This window comes from Aptenodytes forsteri, unplaced genomic scaffold (genome assembly GCF_000699145.1).
Source record: "Aptenodytes forsteri isolate BGI_AS27 unplaced genomic scaffold, ASM69914v1 Scaffold415, whole genome shotgun sequence".
NCBI classification, from domain to species: Eukaryota; Metazoa; Chordata; class Aves; order Sphenisciformes; family Spheniscidae; genus Aptenodytes; species Aptenodytes forsteri.
Genome location: NW_008794745.1, coordinates 1,129,181 through 1,142,812, shown reverse-complemented (window position 1 = coordinate 1,142,812; position 13,632 = coordinate 1,129,181).

Here is a 13,632-nt window from a genome sequence, read left to right as displayed (position 1 = left end):
CGCTGGTGAGTGCCCGGGGGTGGGGAACGGCGGCTCCGGCCGCGGCTTAAACGGGCGCTCCGCTGCACAGCAAGTTTGCCGGTTGGGTGCAGCTGCCAGGGGCTTTATAGTCAGGGCCCGTGGGGCTGCTCCTCCGCTGGCCCCTCCCCCGGCCCGGCTCCCCGTGTTTATTTTGCTCTTTAACGTGGTTTGCTGCGGGTGTGTGTATTGCTCTCACGGCTGCGCTCCTCCGAATAGGAGAGCGTAGAGGCAACGGATCGTGTGTCCCCTGCATGTGCGACCATCTTCTCCGGTAAACAGTCTTTTCTCCCCGCCTCCCTTGGCACTCCGTGCCCTGTGTGCTTTGTGCCTACCGAACTGTGAGGTTTTTCTCTCCTTTCACAATGACAAACGCCATTTCAGCAGCAGCGAACAGTCATGTAGTGTGATTGTCTGTCGGAGTTACGCTCTGGGCTCTTGTGACTACATGTCAGCTGTTGTTACAGCACGGTCTCCTCTTTGCGTAGATCGTGCCTGGGGGCAAGAGATAACACCCCCCCCCCTCCCCCCAAGCCTTTTAGTTTTTTCTTCTCTGAAGGAAAACAGTGGCTGAAAATGTAGTATGCTGGATAGCTTCTTTGCATAGATGCTGTCTACCCATCTTACTGGTAATTGACAACTTCCTACTCGTATTGTGTGGTTTAATGTTGCAGAAATTATGGTATCAGTTTTGGCTAGCTACAGATCTGTAATTTAAATTTAAAACAAGAAAAGAATTTGTTTCCGTGTAAGGGCAAAGTCATTTGGAGATACCGTGCTTTATTTTACCTGACATATATAGGAACATTATCCCTTCTGGCTGGGCGACAGCTGAGTGAGCGAGAGGACTGTTTGATCATCAGGAGCCTTCTAGTGCTACCAGGGATAGTGTCAGAGGGAAGGAGGGACTTTTTTTAGTGCATGGTATGGTATAGTTGAAACAAAAACTTGTAATGTGAGTTTGGGGATAGTGTGTGTGAAAGATTTGTGGTAGATACCCCCTCCCCGCATCAGAGCTCTGCCAGAACTGGAGGTGGGTGCATATGTTGTTCTTTTTCTAATAGGAAGAGACTGTTGTTAGCTCTCTTACAGGAATTTAGGGGGAAAAAAAAGAAAATTAATTAAAAATGCAAATCATCAAGCTCTTTGTTTTAGGTTTTTTATCTTTTATTGCTGTATGTTCATTATTTTACCTCTTTTTTTTTAATGTACCTATGTTTGGTTTTTATTTTGCTCATACCTATTAAGAATCAGGGACAAGAGCCATAGTCACTTACGCTGCTAGGAAACTGATCCCGAGATTCTTCCGTGAAAATAAGTGCAGTTCTTACTTTGGCTTTTTATTGAACTGTTAGGTTATATAAGTCTGTATCTATGCTTCTGTTTGACGTTTTCTGATATTTATAAATATATAGCAGTGCTATATGTATCGAGATGCAGGAATTGTTATGGTGATTTTGGATACACTGCTCTTACCCAGTAAGAAAAAGAAAACAGCAAGCATGAGGGAGACAATTGTATCTGATGGTAAGAGCAAGGTAGTGAATGGTTTATCCTTTACGGAAAGAGAGTTGTGAAGTCCCCATTTATTAATGGAGAATTGAGTAGAGGGTTTTTGAGACGCATAACTTTTCATGTAGCTGCAATCTGAAAATCTGTCCCTGGTAAAAATAATTGTTGGCGTGCGATTAGCATAAATTATAAAGTGAAGTTATTTCATAGTTATTGTGGTTTGGTCTCTTTTTATTCCACCTTACCAGACTAAGGAAATATTAAATTTTAAATGGGCGTGTAATATCATTGAAATAAGTTTAGCAAAATTCTTTTGCAAGTGGGTTTAATAATAATAATGAGTTTAATGTGCAACCCTTTAATCTCCTGTGTAATTTTGTGGGAGCTATCCATACCTGTAATGTGGTGCTATGTGTGAAACTGTAATGTTTTTATTGTTTTCTGGTTCTACTTGCAAAAAAAATTTCAAATAAAGTCGTATTTTTTTTTTAATATAGCATATATACAAACACACAGTAACTATTAGGGTGATTTATTTTAAATTACATTAGTATTTGTTAGGATTTATGTATCAGTGAAAGATATTGAGTAAGGAAATACTGACTGGAAATACGTGGCCAACACCACTGACCCTTTAACCTCAAATTGTCATACTCATTTAAAAATTTATGAAGTGTTAAAGCTACAGTAGTCTGGATTACTAATTGGAGAAACTTTTGCTAATCATTTACTTTTTCAGTGCAACACAACAAAAACAAGCACAAACTAAATCAACTGTTGTTGGGAATTCATTAATTCTTTAGGAGTGAAGTGGATTACAGATCTTAAACTGATTCTGCTGCTAGAAGTTGACAATTAAATTTTTTTATCGCAGGCTTTGTTTTGGGTGTGAATCAAAAAGAAACGTTCTTGACTGGAGAATTACAGTTCTGAAATAGTCATAATCTACTGTGATTCTGTTTGTTTATGTTCAAGTAATATTTCTTCCCACAAACACTTGTTTTGTTTAAGAAGGAACGGTATCTCCCCACCCCAGAGAAGCCAGAGCTCTGTGGTGAGTCTGGTTGCTGTAGTGGATTCCGGTTGGTTTAACAGTTCATGATTTCTAGCTTATTTTTCTGTTGACTGTAGACAGTCTTTAGAGAGAGGTTAGGTACCACTGTTTCTTCTGAATCTTTTTACGGAAAATGTTTTCTAAAAGCTTTTAGTAACTGATTCTCTTTTATCAGCGATGTCCAGAAAGTATAGAGGTCCTTAGTGTTCTTGGCTCAAAATACTTCACGTGAGGGGAGGGCACAGTCTTAAGTTAAGGTTTTAAAGTTAGCTTTGAATGTCCAGATGCTGAGTGTGATCTCAGGCTTGCACAGTTGGGTTTCATGAAGTGTCCCTCTGGACGTAGTGACGCAAAGGTCTGTTGTCTGTATTGTCTGTTGCTCTATAATGAGGCAGGAATTCAGTGCCGTTCTAGAAAATGGGTTAATGTTTGTACGCTCTGTCAGGCAAAAAAAAGCCACAAACAACCTACGCAAAGAAATCTAGAATTTTACTCTAAATGTAAAGCATTTCTTAGGAAGATGATACAAGGGCCAGTTTGCATATTTGTCATCAGAATACACCTCGGATATAAACTTGTCTATACTGGCATACACATCAGATTAATAGGCTTGCTCATTAAAAATACACTTTCTGTCTGAAATGGCTATGTTTCTAATGCAGCAGTAGAAGAAATTATATTTATCCTAACTCTGTTTTTACAGTAGTCAACATGTCTGCTGCTGCTTCTGAAAAAGAATGTCTGTTTATCAAAACAGTATTTAATAAGCAATTGTTAAGGGCCAGTTTATTTAAATACTAATTAAGAGTTGTCTAATAACTATTTAGAGCCAAAATGCTCTGAGGTAATACGCTTTGTATTAAAACTTCAGACCCAGCTGGCAAACAGTCTTCCTATGAATAATCCTTAATCATAAAAGTAGTCTTACTGAAATGAATTAGATTTTTCCTGTGAGTAAGGGTTAATCATATGACGGTGAGGGCTTGCATGAAGTATGAAGATGTTTCCTCAGCTGTCTGGCTTAGCTGCTGTGGTGGATCCAAGGCACAGGTCAGTCTCTGAAAATTGGGATGAAGTTGCATAATGTTTCATATGCTGGAGCTGGAAAAAAGAGTACGGCAAAGGGTGTCAGGAATGACCTAAAATTTGGAGTAGCTTTCATGTGGTGAAAGATTAGATACTGTAGGAGTAGGAGTCTTCAGCCTGGGAAAGACACAATTGTGTTCTTGGAAAGTGAGACCTATTTATAGAGGACTTTAGAGAAGCTGGTATGGAAGATGTTGTGAGTACTTGTTTAAATGCGTTCTTGCAGAAACCTGCTGCCAGAAAGGTCGGGTTAGTAGGAACTGTATCTTTGTTCCAGTTAATGTTCAAAGGCAAATTTACAAACTGTAAAGGTCATTGCTGCTGTTAGTTTTTTCCAGTTCGCAAACAGGAACAGAAGTTGTTGCCTTCGATCAGTGAGTTTTGTTGCCATTTTCATAACGAAACTGAAAGGAGTCAAGGAAATCTGAGATGGCATTTGAATTATTTTCTTAAAGCTTTTTCATGGCATCAGAAAGTGAAGATTAGGAATGCAGAGATTGCTGGTGAGGTGCTCTTTGGCGTTGCATAATTGTCAATAAAGGACTTCATAGTAAATGGTTGATTGCCCAACTAAATCCATAAGTAGTAGTAAATTAACTGGTAGTCGTTCTTGCTTATTGTATTATCATAAATGCAGTGCTCCAAGCAGTAGGCTGTTATTTTGGCATGCGGGATGTTAGATCACTACATAGTAGATACCTTCTTTGTTTGTTTGAAATTTTATGTGAATTTACGTATGCGTATGTATTTAAGAAATGGAATTAACCTCTCCAGTTTTCCAAAAGTATTTGATTTTTTAGTTATCTTTATCCTGAATTTTATTAGGTAACAAGATAGAAGTAGAAAAATTACATTAGAAAGCTTGCTCGCTTGCTGCTAATAAAAGATTATTTCAGGTTTTAAATCACTTCAGCAGTAGGCTTTTATTATGTCCTGTCAGAGTATTCGATAGTTTAATGATATCTACTAGGGTGTGAGTTTGAAGAAAATAGACCCAGATTGGGATGGAGCGACATTGTTAGCTTGCCCAGCTTTGGGAGTGGAATTAATGAACCTGTGTTAGGTAACTAACCTCTTCTGAATGTTGCACAAAGAAAATGAGGTGCGCAGGAGTGACATTTGCAGTTTGAGACAAAGCATGCCGAAGAATCCCAAGCTAGCCACTAAGAAATATTTGAGCGAGGTTTTCTTGAAATCCTGATTATCTTCTGAATGTACACATACACTGGGGCTGTGAATCCTTCTCCAATGACTGTGTTCTGACTTTGGTGACAACCTGAGTCCTTTGGTGAGACGGGTATTGCGAACATCAAGATTAAGAAAATACTCAAATATTAGGCTGATGTATTAAAAAAAAAGAAATTCTAGGTAACTACATCTTAAGAATCATGATTTTCACTTGCTGTAATACTGTCTGAAAACACATATTTCTGGATTTTTCTATGTAATTAGTGCAGTATTGACATCATAACCCCAGTTCTCAAGCCCCTCCAGATTCATTTGATCTTGAATTCTTTTCCCCTTCTGCTTCTGAGAGCACTTCCTCAGGTGAAAGAGCGTAAAGAAGGAACTCTTTAATCCTGTATGTAGACATTTCTTCTATTATTTTCCTTCTTGACAATGCAGTTTTTTTGAAAAAATCTAAAGAAACTGAAATTTTTGAACTATAGTGGTGGAAAAAAAAATTGTGATGCATATGAGATGTATCTGCTGAATGTGTTAGCTTGATTAACTTTGGTCACTCGATGAAGAGGGAATTGTTATGGATTTTGTTTTCATTTTTTTAATCTCTATTCAGAAATGTTATGCCTTGGTAAAGGGGTGCATGTGTGCAGATGTGCTGCTTTTTAAATACCTAAAAAATTCAACGTTACCGGAATGTTATACTTTGTATTAAGTTGAACGTCTATGCGTGTTTGAAGCTTTCTGTTTACTGGACAAGAATGCTTAACCTGTTGTCTCCACTTTTTCCTTGATCAGTATAGGGAATTACACCCACCCCCCCAGTCTTCACTTTTACTGCCTTGGTTATGGCAGCATCCTTTTATTGGGGTTTGACTAAAACATCCCTGCTCATATATCAAGAATGCTGCTACAAATTTCCTCTCGCATCCTGTGGCTGGGACCGTGTGGCACCTTTCTTCATTCTTTCATTGTCTTCCCTTGCTGGTACATCTCCTCAAAGTTACTGTGCTTTCACTTCCAAAGCCTTGAGTCCCATTCCTTCTCTGCCTTTTGTTTTTCATTCAGTACTGACTCCTGACTCTAATATACACCAGGATCATCAAGTTATGTATTAGTATCTTTTGGGGTTTTTTCTAGTTGTTCCTTTGTATTTGTGGAAGGTTACCAGTTGACGGCCACAGACTTACTACATTGCTGTCCTACACACCCTTTTCCTGAACTTGTTTGTGGGATCCTGCAGACAACCTAATAACACTGAATTGGTAGTTGGTCTTTTCAGACTGTTGCCTTTAAGGCTGACAAGTACAGTTTTTTATATTCTTTCACGTCTGTGTGTATTCATTTACTGTTCTGTGGGCGAGTAGTGCACTTTTTTTGTGTAGAGTCTAGCACAGTGGGATTTGCGACTTGTTGGTGCCATAGTAACACAAATAATATGAAAAAAATACCGCTCTGACTAGAAGCAAGCTTGTTTTAGTATTATCTTGCCAGTTTTAAAAGTGCACAAGTGTTTTCAGCAGAAGAACCCAAATCAAATCCAGAAGATTTGTTTATATGGAGTATGTATTTACATGGGGGCATCCTTCTTCCTCAGACCAAGCTTTTATACCGCTTTCATTTTAAGTTCTAAGTATTGCTTTAAAAAAAATAGGCCTCTGTCCCTCAGTTTCCCGACATCAACTGGTAGTTTCAAAGAGAAACCAGCTAATAAAAATGTTCTGCTCTAACAGACCTCAAAACATTACTAAAACATTGTGTTAGATTCCCTCTGCACACAGTTGTGAAGTATATACCACAGGGATAACAGGCCTGTGATACTAAGAATGACAGCTTGCATCGTTTCCTGCTGTGGCTTCAGCTAGTTACGTAGTCGTGCATTAGTATGATCTAATGCAGTATGATACTGTAAAATGATAATGACGTCTGAACATAAACCGCTTTGATACCATATAGTAAGTTTTAACTTTTCAGATCGGGAGCGTTCTTAGCATTTTACTTAGATGATGTCTGTTTTTTAGTATCTCACAAATCTAAAAGGTTTAAGCAGTCTTTCCTTTGGCTTTTGCTGGGAGTTGTGATTAATTTTGATAAATCCCAACTCTCACTTCCTACTTTAGTCTGTTAAAAAATGTTATTTCTCATTGAGTCGTGTGTGGCTTAATTGACTTTCCTGAACAGAATTGCAGTAGTGCATATAGAAATGGGACTTGAGCTTTTAGTGGCGTTCTCTCTTTTGTTTCTTTGAGACAGGAAATTTTACTGTGTTGCTGTTGTATAATGTGCCCCTAGGCAATATTTATGTTTATGTGACTAACACAGATGAGCTCAAACATACACAAAGACCTTGTCCCCGTACTAAGGAATGTATTTCATCAGCTTATGAAAATGGAGAAAAATGGAGAGTCTTCTAAAATGTAATTTTTATTATAAGATGTGGCATGCTTGTTTCTGTATCACTTCTCATTAGGCACTTACCTCTGCTTTCTTTAGTCAGCCAGTGTTGCAGTGTAGTGTAGTGTACTATTCTTGTTTATGAAAAGAAAATAATACTAACTACAGAATAAAAGGTGGGGTTTTTTCCCTCTCCTTTTTCTCCCTCCCCTTTCACTCTTCTTCCATGCCTTGGTGACCCCAAAAGGATTCATAAGCTCACATTTAAGCCTGGATCAGGGAACTGACCTGGTGAAAAACTTTTCCCCCTTCTCACTCCCTAGCCAGCTCTGTGTACCTCTTACTCTTCTCTCTCCCCACCAAGTTTTGGCAGTGGCCTGGATTGAGGCAAGATCAAAGTGGCCAGGTAACCACAATCTCTGTCTTAGAGAAGGGAATTTAAAGCTTGTTCAGTAAAACTTTATTTAATTCATCTTTTAGTTTTAAAAGAGCTATGCTGTGGTCAGTGCCTCGTTGTTGCCTATTCTTATAGCTCCGTATTTGCCCATAAACCACAATATTTCGTGAGAATAGAGGATTGAAAACAAAATTTAGAGCAAAACTGTTCTGTACTTACTGAGCAGGCATTGGCAACCTTTGTTTTTTGGTAATGATGCATTCATAGCTAACAGCTATGAGGCATAAGTTTCAAAACGTATTGGTTTGTCGCAGTATAAAACCATGACTCTTTTTCTTATTGGAGTCTCTGGTTTACTAGGAAGTTTTCAAATCTAGTCCAGTGTATCTGCAGTCTTTTAGTGTCAGGTTTTTATGAATCTCAGTTCATGTATGTCCATCATATTACTGAATTTGTAGGAGGTTCTGGGTGAGTTATAAAATCCATTCCAGGAACATCTTGTAGCGACTGTGTCAAGTATTTTTATAACAAAATAATACCTTTGCTGAAAGAATAGGTTAATTGTGAAGTTGCTGGCTTCACTTTTAGCCCAGTATTTCTGGTTATTTAATTTTGCATGTGTATTTTAATAAAATTTTGAGTTGAGCTCTCTGTGAATTTCCAGAATTTCCTTCTGGCAGGAGTTGCTGGTTTCTTGTCTTTGCAGGAATGACGGTAAGAAAGCTGGCAAAAAGGATCTACATGACCAGTCACGTAGTAGATTTATTTACTACTTTCTATATTAAGGAAGATTCATACAAAAGAATTCTTGAGGTGGTGGTTTTCTAAAGAGCTGAGGGATTTTGGCAGACTGCCTAACAATTTGAACTTTATTTGATGTCACTGGTCAAGACAGTGTTGATGTTAAAGAACCAGGGCTGTCTGATTGTATTTCTGCGCTGTTACTACCTTCCTAGCCTGGAGCCAGGAATCTGGGCCAGGGCCCATTTGGGCAGGCAGCATAGTTTGCTTTGCAGGTCAGTGATGGACACACGTGTAAAACGACTATGTGAACTGTTCTTGGTATTCACTAAGCAATTCTGCTTCGATGTGGTGTACAAAAATGTTCTAGTTCTGAGCTCTTAAATACAGTTTTTTGTATAAGGGAAGAAAAGGAACTGCATTCTTTAACTCAGTATGCCAGAGTTTACTCTGCTCGGGTTGTTACTTCCTCCAGCCTGCCCCCTTCTTTTTTTTTTTTCCTGCCCATATGTCAGATTACTTGGTTTGGGAAACATCTGATAGTCCATTGTATGAGTCTGATGTTTGATATTTCCTTCCTCCTTCAGTTTAAAAAAAAAAGCTCGCTCGGGTTTTTACTTCCTCCTGCCCCCTTCTTTTTTTTTTTTTCTTCCCCTTTGTCAAATTACCTGCTTTGGGGAACATTTTATTCCATTGTCTATAGCGAATTAAGCAAAAAAAAAAAAAGTAAAAAAAAAAAAAATTAAAGTTGGGGGAAGAGAGACAATTCCTTCGTTTACTTGCAGATTTGCTTATAATTTGTCTCTCTTGCTGGTGACGTCTTTTGTCATCTTTTTTCGTGTGTTGGACTACTTTTCTGTAAGAGGGGATTTTTTTATTTTGGAAAACGAGTGGTTTCTTAGTTCTGATTCTGTCTTTTTGAAGGGGACTTGCAAACCTAATCATTCACCCTCTCTTAGAGCGAGGGAGGGACTCTGGCTAGCAAGTTGCACATTTGTTTGCTTTCTTTTGTGTGTTATCTGAAGCGTGCAGTGGTAGTTTTCATTTTATTATCTGTTCTCAGCCAGCTACTCAGAAGTTAAAATATAATTGATTCCCTTTCATAAAGAAACTGGCTTAAGTGTTAAAGAACTAAGAGGTACTTTTAGCATGCTCTGTAAAATAGCGTCCATCACCTGACCTGCAGGGTAGTTCACTACCTAAACCTAGGGTTTGTTAAAATGAAAAGAAGGTATTCAGTTCCTTCTGTCTCTTGTCTTGGAGATGGCATTTTGCTTCCAGGCATTATACAGCCTACACTGGTATACATTCAGTTCTGACATGGGTAAACTTCATTCCACTTCTTCCCCTCTTCCCCATAAAAACACCCAAACCAAATCAAAACCCACCATGTCTTGTTTTTAAATGCTTTTGTCTGTCTTGGCTTTATTTGGGTAGGAATGTTCTCTGTGCACACAGACAGGTCTTGCCTAGTAGCATCCTCTGCAACCTAGATCCCTACCTGTTCAGTACCTGTTTTGTTGTTCAGATTGGCTCTTCCATTTCCCTTTCTTGTGCATGGTGGTGAGACTCTAGCATGACAACTTCCCGTTTCATGTGTCTGTATTGGTGCAAAAGGCAGTAAGTACGAGTGTGTGGAAGTGCATGGCTATGTGAGTTTCAGTCACATGCTGACCTTGAGAAGATGTTGCTGCCATCTTTCAGTTTCCTTATATTTTTGTATCTTGAATATTTTTGACTCGAAAGCATTTTTTCAAGTAATGGCTAATCTCAGCCCTTTGGCTTCCAGCCATGCTTATCACGTTACCTTTTTAAATCTCTGTCTGATCAATTTAGTTACAGCCTTTACAGTGGAAGAGAGCCAACGAGCCAGGTGCCAGTTTGGAAGCGTGTACTGAGAATTGCTAAATCAGTTAAGGGACTGGAGACTTGCTAAACAAACCCATTCACTGAAGTAGAAAGATGCTGATGTAACCCAAAGGTCTTCTCTCAAAAGTTCCTTCTTTTGTTCTTTTTTTTTGTTTGTTTTATAATGAATGTTTTAAGAGTTCGTGGAGTAGGTCCTGAGTGACTACTAATGGTTTATTGATGGGCTGACTCAAGGATGGCAGGTCTGAGAGCTGTTTTTGAGAGTGATCGTTAATGCTGCTCCTCGTGTGCTGATAAAGGTTTCAAAGATGCCAGTATGGTACCTGGCTAAACCACACGGCATGGGAACAGCTTTGCTGAATCAGAACAAAAGTCCTTCAAAGTGTCCTGTCTCAACGGTGGCCAGTGGTGGTTTGGCCTGCTGGATTTAATGAAGCGTTGTGTTGGTGCTTATCAGTTTAACAGTTGGTAGTGACAACAATCTGTATTACATGGCTTTTTGTATTTGGGAGGTCACCTAGAGGCTTGCCCTAGCCACTGCTGCAGTTTTTCTGGGAGAAGAAAAGGGGACCCAGAAAATCTGCTGCAAAAGTGTGCTCCCCACCATAAACATTAGCAGTTAGCTGGGGAAGGATATAAGACTAAGTCAAGGACATAGTAATACTTGCCTTGAATAATCTCCCAGGCTCTAGGTATATTTGGTTGAAAGGTTTCTTGAACCAGGTAGATATTTAATAGACAATTTTTAAACTAGTACCTAAGTTTTTATCCTGACACAAAAAGTTTAGCCTTCTCGTTTTGGTTTGAGTCTGCATTCTGCTAATTTAATTTGATACCTGGAAGACACAACCAGCAGCTGTTCTATAGAGACTCTCATAATTTCCCTCTTTTAGACCAAACAATCTCAATCCTTGAATGCTTTTTGTTGTATGGAATATATACTTTTTGAACTCTCTAACTTTTCTGTTTTCTCTACTTCCCGATGTGGGGAAACAAGAACTGCAGTTAGCAATGAAGGTGCAGACCTACATGTGAATCGTGATGGCCTAACAATTTCTGTGTCACCTTCTGCTTCTTTCGTAAGAATTTGTAACGTTCTGTTTTGTTTTGCCAACCTGATTTTGCAGTGGACTCTAGGAAGGTACTGTTTCTCTTTCAGTGTGTCAGCGTGTGCTCATTTTCCTTCTGTTGTGTTTTATTTTAATCTTTTATTTTAGTATTTAACCCTGAAATTCTGTGATGGTTGGGATACGTATCAGCAATTTGGGCCTTTTTATCAGATTACTCTTTCTTTTATGCTTGCCACTCAACACTTCTTTGTTGGGAGCTTCTGCATCTGCCAGAACTGCTGAAATTCGAGCATTAATATTGGAGTCCTTTTATATTTTCCACTGGGAAAGATGGTACTTAGTTGCCACCTCAAATTCCTTTTGAGACTAGTCTGACTTTTGTTTCAAAGAAACAAATCTGTTAATCTTCCTGGCTGTCTCCTCTCCCATGTAAGCAGAATCACACTGACATCTAGGAGGGAAGGGGAAATATCTCATTTCTGACAGTACTGTTTACTTTTTAGGCATAACAGCTCATGCTATTAGTTTGTGGTTTTTAATAATGGTATATCTGGACTCTTACTTTAGAAGTATCTTGGTTTTCTGGTCCTCGATACTATGATGTAGTATCTCAAATGTCCCCAGGTACAGAAGTCCATCAGGAGGATGTCTGATAATAGGATTTTGGTTACAGCTAAATCCTTCACCGGGACTCGGCAAAGATAAAAGATGACATACAAATGCCCTGACACTGTTGCTTGTCACAAACAGCTCTGAAGTAGTAGCACTTAGATAATCTGTTCCAGGGGGTATGAAGGAAGAGGGCAGCATGGTATGGAGCAAAGAGATTTATCCAGCAGAAAGCTGTTTCGGGCACGTGTGCTACATGCAGTGATGTGCTCAGTTTCTTGCTGGTTTTAAGAGCAAATGAATGAACCAAAAAAAAAAAAAGTGGTTTTTTTTATCCTTCATTTTTAAAAGTTTGTTAGTGGCTGTTCTTTGTGCTTTGTCCACCCACTTGACTCTGTGCTTATACAAGGAAAGGAATAAAGTCAAATGTGTCATTCTGCTGTTGATCAGTTGCATATTAAGAAGAATGATGCTCAACTCAGTTGATCATTCAACTCTTTGAAGCACTGAGCATGGCACAGTTTTTCTGTTGGCCACGTGAGGCCTGTTTCAGAATTACGTATTTTTTTTAATGTGTTGGTTTTTTCACATTCTTGAATTCAGAGTATGAGAAAGTTTGAAGAACTCTGTTTATGCAGTTAGGCAAAGCGATGGGCAGACAAGCATTGCAATAACGGAAATGTCGTTTTGAAGCTGAGCCACGGCTCGTTCCGTGCACGGTAAAAGCTCTCTTCACTGCCATGTGGTTCCTCCCTTTTTAAGGGGCAGAAGGGACAAGCCCTGAGGGAAGGGAACACAAACCATTCCCCCCTTTTTTTAAATGTATAGGATGAAGAGGGGAATGTTAATAGTTTAGTAAATGAGCTGATTTCAGGAGACTACACAGGGTTGCGATGGTTGGTTTGTTTTGGTTTTTTAAACCAAGAGAGTTACCGACCTTGGAGTAAAAGATAAGAGAGAGTGTCTTATGCACAGGTGCTTGCTGCTGCTTCAGTCTTACCGTAGAAAGTTGTGCTATCCAAATAGGAATCTTCTCAGAGTGTAGAAATAATATATAGCTATGAAGAAAACTATTTTTTTTAGTTAAGCAGTCTCCTCTGTTCCTTGATGTGTCTGTCTTTTTTTCTTGCCTCTGTTCTTTCAATTCACTCGACAGGGACTTCAGCAGATGTTACTAAATATTTCATTTCAGTGAGAGTGGGGGACAAGAGTTCCTGTCAGCGTGTGCGTTTGCCTCCCCCATAAGCACACATTGTTACAGAGTATTTTTCAGTCCTCCTGTCTCCGTCCTTTTGTCCTCCCTTCCTAGTGAGGTGTATCAAGATGTCATAAATTTTACCTGGTATTTAAAGGGCTTGAGTAGAGTGTGAAATGCTATTTTGTTGCTGTGTGAGGATGATGTAGTGAAATGAAACACTGTAACCAAAACAGATGGTGCTAATCTTGACTCTGTCTGCAAGATCTTACCGCATTTAATTAAAATGGTGGTGTAATTCCCATGGCACCTTTAACTACAGTTTAAATTCTTGGACTATGAACTAAGGGCTTTCTTATGCAGATTTTTACTCATGTGAGTAGTCCCTAGTATGAGTCTCTAGTGGCTTCAGAATAGCTACTTACTTGAACGAAGCTCTCTAAGATGAGAGTGATAAATAAAACTGGCAAATATATATATATATATGGCATAAATGCCATATGCC